Consider the following 8,926-nt stretch of genomic DNA (forward strand, 5'->3'; position numbering starts at 1 on the left):
ATATCAATAATATGAAAACCCAGGCATTAACAAAATTGTATGAATTTTCATAATTAAATTTTTTTATTTTTATGTTCAATTCCGATAAAACTTTAATACTGACATAGTATACAAATTCAACTTTCGGAAGAAAAAATCTATTTATCCCTGTTAATGTAGCTTATTTATAAAGCAAAGCATTGAAAATGCTCAGATGGACCATAAAAAGTCCCAATAACATAAAGGTTTGATCCTAGCCTTACTGTTAGTTTTAATTAAACTTACACATGCAAGTTTCCGCAACCCAGTGAGAATGCCCCCAAAATTTATACACAATTTAGCAGGAGCAGACATCAGGTTCACTACAAAGTAGCCCATAACGTCTTGTCCAACCACACCCCCACGGGACACAGCAGTGATTAACATTAAGCTATAAACGAAAGTTTGACTAAATTATAATTATCTAGGGCCGGTAAATTTCGTGCCAGCCACCGCGGCCATACGATTGACCCAAACTAACAGATGTCGGCGTAAAGCGTGTACAATCCAACAACCAAAATAAGGCTAAAACTCAATCATGCTGTAATACGCTATAGCTAACATTAAAAAATGCAACCAAAGTGGCCTTAATACTGACCAAAACACGACAGCTAAGACTCAAACTGGGATTAGATACCCCATTATGCTTTAGCCGTAAACTTAGATAGTTTAATAACGAAACTATTCGCCAGAGAACTACTAGCCAGCGCTTAAAACTCAAAGGACTTGACGGTGTCCTAAGCCCATCTAGAGGAGCCTGTCCTATAACCGATGAACCCCGATACACCCCACCTCTTCTTGCCAATACAGCCTATATACCGCCATCGTCAGCCTACCCCAATAGGGACCAAAAGTAAGCAAAATCATCAACCATAAAAACGTTAGGTCAAGGTGTAGCATATGAAGAGGAAAGTGATGGGCTACATTTTCTAACATAGAAAATTACGGACTATCTTATGAAACCTAAGATATACGAAGGAGGATTTAGCAGTAAATTAAGAATAGAGAGCTTAATTGAAACAGGCAATAGGACGCGTACACACCGCCCGTCACTCTCTTCAACATAAACAAACCAAATAACTAATAAAATAAATAAATAAAGAAGAGAAAAGTCGTAACATGGTAAGTGTACCGGAAGGTGCACTTGGATCATCAAAATGTAGCTTAAACAAAAGCATTTAGCCTACACCTAAAAGACTTCAGCTTACCCTGACCATTTTGAGCCAATATAAGCCCATCCACTAACTAATACAACTATATTAAATTTCTACCAAAACATTCAATTCATCCTAGTATAGGAGATAGAACAGATAAAAAGGCGCATTAATGATAGTACCGCAAGGGAAACCTGAAAGATAAGATTATAAGCACCACAAAGCAAAGATTCAACCTTCTACCTTTTGCATAATGGTTTAGCTAGTCAACTCGGACAAAAAGAACTATGCCCGTCCTCCCGAAATCAAGTGAGCTACTACAAGACAGCAACTAGAGCCAACTCGTCTATGTAGCAAAATAGTGAGAAGATCTTATAGTAGAGGTGAAAAGCCTATCGAACTTGAGGATAGCTGGTTATCCAAAACACGAATATAAGTTCAACTTTAAATTTAACCAAAGTAATCATAAACATAATTTAAATTTAAAAGCTAATCTAAAGGGGGACAACTCTTTAGATCCAGTAAACAAACTTCCATAGAGGATAATGAACCATATACAACTCATAGTTGGCTTAAAAGCAGCCACCAATTAAGAAAGCGTTAAAGCTCAAATACACAATATCATTTTAATCCCTAAAATATAATCAAAATCCCTATCTCTAAATTGGATAATTCTATAAATATATAGAAGCTATAATGCTAAAATTAGTAACAAGAAACATTTCTCCCTGCACAAGCCTACATTAGAAACGGAATAACCACTAACAATTAACAAACTAATAAACATAACTAAACGACTAGAAAGCTATTAACCATATTGTCAACCCAACACAGGAGTGCAACCCAAGGGAAAGATTAAAAGGAATAAAAGGAACTCGGCAAGTACATATAACCCCGCCTGTTTACCAAAAACATCACCTCTAGCATAACAAATATTAGAGGCAACGCCTGCCCAGTGAGTTAAACTTTAACGGCCGCGGTATACTGACCGTGCAAAGGTAGCATAATCACCTGTCCTCTAAATAGGGACTTGTATGAATGGCATCACGAGGGCCTAACTGTCTCCTATTCCCAATCAGTGAAATTGACCTTCCCGTGCAGAGGCGGGAATAATACTACAAGACGAGAAGACCCTGTGGAGCTTAAGATTAATAACTTAACCCAATCTTAATACTACCCTAATGGCATAACAACACTATATACTAAGTTATAATCTTTGGTTGGGGTGACCTCGGAGAACAAAATAACCTCCGAATGACTAAACCCAGATTAACATACCTAAGTATGACAACATCAGTAATTGACCCATATTTTGATCAACGGAACAAGTTACCCCAGGGATAACAGCGCAATCCTATTAAAGAGACCATATCGACAATCAGGGTTTACGACCTCGATGTTGGATCAGGACATCCAAATGGTGCAGCCGCTATTAATGGTTCGTTTGTTCAACGATTAAAGTCCTACGTGATCTGAGTTCAGACCGGAGCAATCCAGGTCGGTTTCTATCTGTATATTCATTACTCCCAGTACGAAAGGACAAGAGAAATAAGGCTAATATTAACAGACAAGCCTCAGAGATAAGGTATGAAACCATCTCAATACCATAACTCAATAATTTTATTCTCTAGAGACAGAGCTATTAAGGTGGCAGAGCAGGTAATTGCATAAAACTTAAACCTTTATAACCAGAGGTTCAACTCCTCTCCTTAATACATGCTTACTATTAATATTCTACTCTACACCTTCCCCATCCTACTAGCAGTTGCTTTCCTAACATTAGTAGAACGGAAAGTCCTAGGTTATATACAACTTCGAAAAGGCCCAAACATCGTCGGACCATATGGCCTACTACAACCAGTAGCAGACGCTGTAAAACTATTTACAAAAGAACCCTCACGGCCTGCAACATCATCAACCCTAATATTCATCACTGCCCCCATCATAGCCCTGACCTTAGCCCTAACAATCTGAGTACCCCTTCCTATACCCCATGCCCTCATTGACTTAAACCTAGGAGTACTATTCATCCTCACCCTATCCGGGCTATCAGTATATCCAATCTTATGATCTGGATGAGCATCAAACTCAAAATACGCCCTAATCGGAGCCCTACGAGCAGTAGCACAAACAATCTCATACGAAGTCACACTAGCCATAATCCTCCTATCAATCACGTTAATCAATGGATCATATACCCTAAAAAACCTAGCCATTACACAAGAAAACATATGACTACTAGTATCAACATGACCTTTAGCCATAATATGATTCATCTCAACACTAGCCGAAACAAATCGAACCCCATTCGACTTAACTGAGGGAGAATCAGAACTAGTATCAGGTTTCAACGTAGAATACTCAGCCGGCCCATTCGCCATATTTTTCCTAGCTGAATACACTAATATTCTAGCCATAAATGCCATAACCACAATCTTATTCCTAGGTTCACCAATCAACCACAACTTTACCCACATCAACACACTTTCATTTACACTTAAAACACTAATACTAACATTTCTATTCTTATGAATCCGAGCATCTTGCCCCCGATTCCGATATGATCAACTAATACACCTACTATGAAAAAACTTCTTACCCCTAACATTAGCCTTCTGCCTATGATATATCTCCATCCCAATCGCCCTATCATGCATTCCCCCTCAAATTTAAGAAATATGTCTGACAAAAGAATTATCTTGATAGGATAAATAATAGGGGTTTAAATCCCCTTATTTCTAGAACAGCAGGAATCGAACCCACATCAAAGAACTCAAAATTCCCAGTGCTTCCTTTACACCATATTCTAGTAAGGTCAGCTAATCAAGCTATCGGGCCCATACCCCGAAAATGTTGGTACACACCCCTCCCATACTAATGTCCCCATATATACTATTATTAACCTGTACCAGTCTACTACTAGGAACTACACTCACACTAGCAAGCAATCACTGACTTACAGCATGAATGGGACTAGAAATTAATACACTAGCAATAATTCCCCTAATAACATATCCAAACCACTCACGATCCACCGAATCTGCCATCAAATACTTCCTAACACAAGCCACTGCATCAATAATAATAATATTTGCCATCATCCAAAATGCCTGAGCAACAAACCAATGAACCCTAACCCAAATATCCAACAATACAGCCTCAATCCTAATAACACTAACCCTTGCTATCAAACTAGGACTAGCACCCTTCCACTTCTGAGTACCCGAAGTAACACAAGGAATTCCACTCTTATCCGGCATAATCTTATTAACCTGACAAAAAGTAGCCCCTGTATCAATCATATATCAAATCTCACCATCACTAAACATAAAAATCTTAACTACCCTAGCCATTCTATCCACACTAACAGGAGGATGAGGAGGACTAAACCAAACACACCTTCGAAAAATCCTAGCATACTCATCCATTTCTCATATAGGATGAACAATCATCATCATACCCATTAACCCAAACTTAGCCTTACTAAACCTATTTATCTATATTATCATCACAACAACAATCTTCTTAACCCTAAACTTAGCACAAGTAACTAAAATCAAATCACTAGCCAATCTATGAAACAAATCCACCCCAATAACCATAATTATCATAATTACCCTAATATCACTAGGAAGCCTTCCACCACTAACAGGATTTATACCAAAATGACTCATCTTACAAGAACTTGTAAACAATAATAACATCGCAACAGCTACACTAATAGCAATATCAACATTACTTAACCTATTCTTCTATATACGAATCATTTATACATCCACCCTAACAATATTCCCAACAACCAACAACTCAAAATTACAATGAATATATGCACAAACAAAAAAAACCACAATAATTCCACCACTCACAGTCATCTCCTCCATACTTCTGCCCCTAACACCACTATGCCTAACTCTATTCCAAATAAGAACTACAAGTCTTTACCTTGCATCATCCAAACGCAAATAGGACACTTTAATTAAGCTAAATTCTTTACAATACAAGCTTCGGTAGCCACTTGACTACTTCCCTGAACTTGCAATTCAACGTAATTTATACTACAAAGCCAACATAAAGGTTTAGGCTCAAACCAGACCAAAGGCCTTCAAAGCCTTAAGCAGGTGTCTAAGCACCTAACCTTTATCACACTCTACTAACCTCACGCCTTTATAGGGAAAAGAAAAGGCGTGAGGCCCCGGGGATCTACATATAGCTTATCCACTAAATTGGAGGGTGTTTATCCCACTAACTCTTAGTTAACAACTAAGCACCAAATATTGGCTTCAACTTAATGGTAAAAAGAGATTATATCTCTGTCTTTGAATTTACAATTCAATGCTTACCTCAGCCATTTTACCTATGTTCATTAATCGCTGACTATTCTCAACCAATCACAAAGATATTGGTACCATATATATACTATTTGGCGCCTGAGCTGGAATAGTAGGTACGGCCCTCAGCCTGTTAATCCGCATGGAACTTGGCCAACCAGGAGCTTTAATTGAAGATGACCAAATCTATAACGTTATTGTAACTGCCCATGCTTTCGTAATAATTTTCTTTATAGTTATACCCATTATAATTGGTGGCTTTGGTAACTGACTAGTACCACTAATAATCGGCGCCCCTGATATAGCATTTCCACGAATAAACAATATAAGCTTCTGACTACTTCCACCATCTTTCTATTACTACTAGCATCTTCCACAGTAGAAGCTGGTGCAGGAACTGGATGGACAGTATACCCCCCACTAGCCAGCAATCTAGCCCATGCCGGGGCATCAGTAGACTTAGCAATTTTCTCCCTACATCTTGCAGGTATTTCCTCTATCCTAGGTGCTATCAACTTTATCACTACAATTATTAACATAAAACCACCAGCCTTATCTCAATATCAAATCCCATTATTTGTTTGATCAGTAATAATCACAGCAGTACTACTTCTCCTATCTCTTCCAATCTTAGCAGCAGGAATTACTATACTATTGACTGACCGCAACTTAAATACAACTTTTTTTGACCCAACTGGCGGAGGCGATCCTATTTTATACCAACACCTATTCTGATTTTTTGGTCACCCAGAAGTTTACATCTTAATCTTACCTGGGTTTGGCATAATCTCACACATTGTAACCTTCTATTCAGGAAAAAAAGAACCATTCGGCTATATAGGTATAGTCTGAGCAATAATATCTATTGGATTCCTAGGATTTATCGTATGAGCCCATCACATATTTACAGTAGGACTAGATGTAGATACCCGAGCCTACTTCACCTCAGCTACTATAATCATTGCTATTCCCACAGGAATTAAAGTCTTTAGTTGATTAGCCACTCTTCATGGAGGAAATATCAAATGATCACCCGCAATGCTATGAGCCATTGGATTCATCTTCCTTTTTACAATTGGAGGCCTAACAGGAATTGTCTTAGCTAACTCATCATTAGACATCGTTTTACACGACACCTATTATGTAGTAGCTCATTTCCACTATGTATTATCTATAGGCGCTGTATTTGCCATTATAGGCGGGCTTGTTCATTGATTCCCTCTATTCACTGGATATACACTCAATAATACATGAACTAAAATTCACTTCACCGTAATATTTATTGGAGTTAACCTAACATTCTTTCCTCAACACTTCCTAGGTCTTTCTGGAATACCACGACGATACTCAGATTACCCAGATGCCTATACACTATGAAACATTTTATCATCAATAGGTTCTATTATTTCACTCACAGCTGTAATATTAATAATCTTTATTATTTGAGAAGCATTTGCATCTAAACGTGAAGTATCTACTCTAGAACTAACTACCACAAACATTGAATGATTACACGGCTGTCCACCACCTTATCATACATTTGAACAACCAGCATTTATCAAAAACTTAACTACAAGAAAGGAAGGAATTGAACCTCCCAAAGTTGATTTCAAGTCAACCCTATAACCTCTATAACTTTCTCATAAGATATTAGTAATAACAATTACATAACCTTGCCATGGTTAAATTATAAGTTTTAATCTTATATATCTTACATGCCTTACCCTATACAACTAGGCTTCCAAGATGCTGCATCCCCTATTATAGAAGAACTAGTATACTTTCATGATCATACATTAATAATCGTATTCCTCATTAGCTCACTAATCTTATATACAATTATACTTATACTAACCACAAAACTTACCCACACAAACACTATTAATGCCCAAGAAGTAGAAACCATATGAACCATTATTCCCGCTGTAATCCTAGTATTTATTGCATTACCATCCTTACGAATTCTATACATAATAGACGAAATCCATAACCCCTACCTAACAGTAAAAGCCATTGGCCACCAATGATATTGAAGCTATGAATATACTGACTATGAAGATCTAACATTTGACTCATATATAATCCCAACCCAAGATCTATCCCCAGGCCAATTTCGACTACTAGAAACAGATAATCGAATAGTACTACCAATAGATCTTCCAATCCGAGTACTAATCTCATCTGAAGATGTACTCCACGCTTGAACCCTTCCATCCTTAGGAGTAAAAGCAGATGCCATCCCAGGCCGATTAAATCAAATTACTCTTACATCCACTCGTCCAGGAGTATTTTATGGACAATGCTCAGAAATTTGTGGTTCAAACCATAGTTTCATACCAATTGTACTTGAAATAACTACACTAAATTATTTCGAAAAATGATCTTCCACAATACTATCATCTTTGAGAAACCATACTAATACTATAAGTATTATAAGGACCCACACTTCCCTCAAAACACATGCCACAACTAAATATATCAATATGACCTCTAACCATTACCCTTACAATATTAACATTTTTTTGCATATACCAACTAAAAATGATTAACCAAACTATAACCTCCATAACCCCAAAAAATGAAAAAAAAATACCAACAAAAACCCAATTACCCTGAAACAAAAAATGAACAAAAATCTATTTACCCAATTCATTACCCCCACAATTATAGACACCACCATATTACCAATAATCATTATACTTCCCTGTCTTATCCTTTCAACCCCAAAACACTTATTTTCTAACCGAATCCAAACACTACAAATTTGATTAATCCGACTAATTACTAAACAAATAATATTACTACATAACAAACAAGGCCAAACCTGAACTCTCATACTAATATCATTGATCCTATTCATTTCATCAACAAACTTACTAGGCCTTCTTCCATATTCCTTCACACCAACTACTCAACTTTCAATAAATATCAGTATGGCCATCCCCTTATGAATAGCTACAGTAATTATAGGATTACGAAATAAACCAAAAACATCTTTAGCCCATTTACTACCACAAGGAACACCAACCCCTCTAATCCCTATACTTATCATCATTGAAACTATTAGCCTATTGATTCAACCACTAGCTCTAGCAGTACGACTAACAGCTAACATTACTGCAGGCCATTTACTCATCCACCTCATTACTTCCGCAACACTAGCTCTTCTATCCATTAACATAATTGCATCAACCATGACATTTATCATTTTCCTTATACTAATAATCCTGGAACTAACCGTAGCCCTTATCCAAGCTTACGTTTTCACCCTCCTAGTAAGCCTATACTTACATAATAACTCCTAATGACTCACCAAACACATGCTTACCACATAGTAAACCCAAGTCCATGACCATTAACAGGAGCCCTATCCGCACTTTTACTTACATCAGGCCTTACTATATGATTTCACTCCAATTCACTACT

General features: G+C 37.2%; 1 non-coding gene across 1 annotated transcript; it reads left to right on the top strand.

Annotated features, from left to right (window-relative positions):
* Positions 1-219: 219 nt before the first annotated feature.
* LOC144454742 (18S ribosomal RNA) lies at positions 220-1,173 on the top strand. Its single transcript, XR_013483245.1, has one exon. It is a non-coding gene; the product is annotated as an 18S ribosomal RNA (ribosomal RNA).
* Positions 1,174-8,926: the final 7,753 nt, after the last annotated feature.

This window comes from Phascolarctos cinereus, unplaced genomic scaffold (genome assembly GCF_003287225.1).
Source record: "Phascolarctos cinereus isolate Bilbo 61053 unplaced genomic scaffold, phaCin_HiC Scaffold_799;HRSCAF=1447, whole genome shotgun sequence".
Classification (NCBI taxonomy): Eukaryota; Metazoa; Chordata; class Mammalia; order Diprotodontia; family Phascolarctidae; genus Phascolarctos; species Phascolarctos cinereus.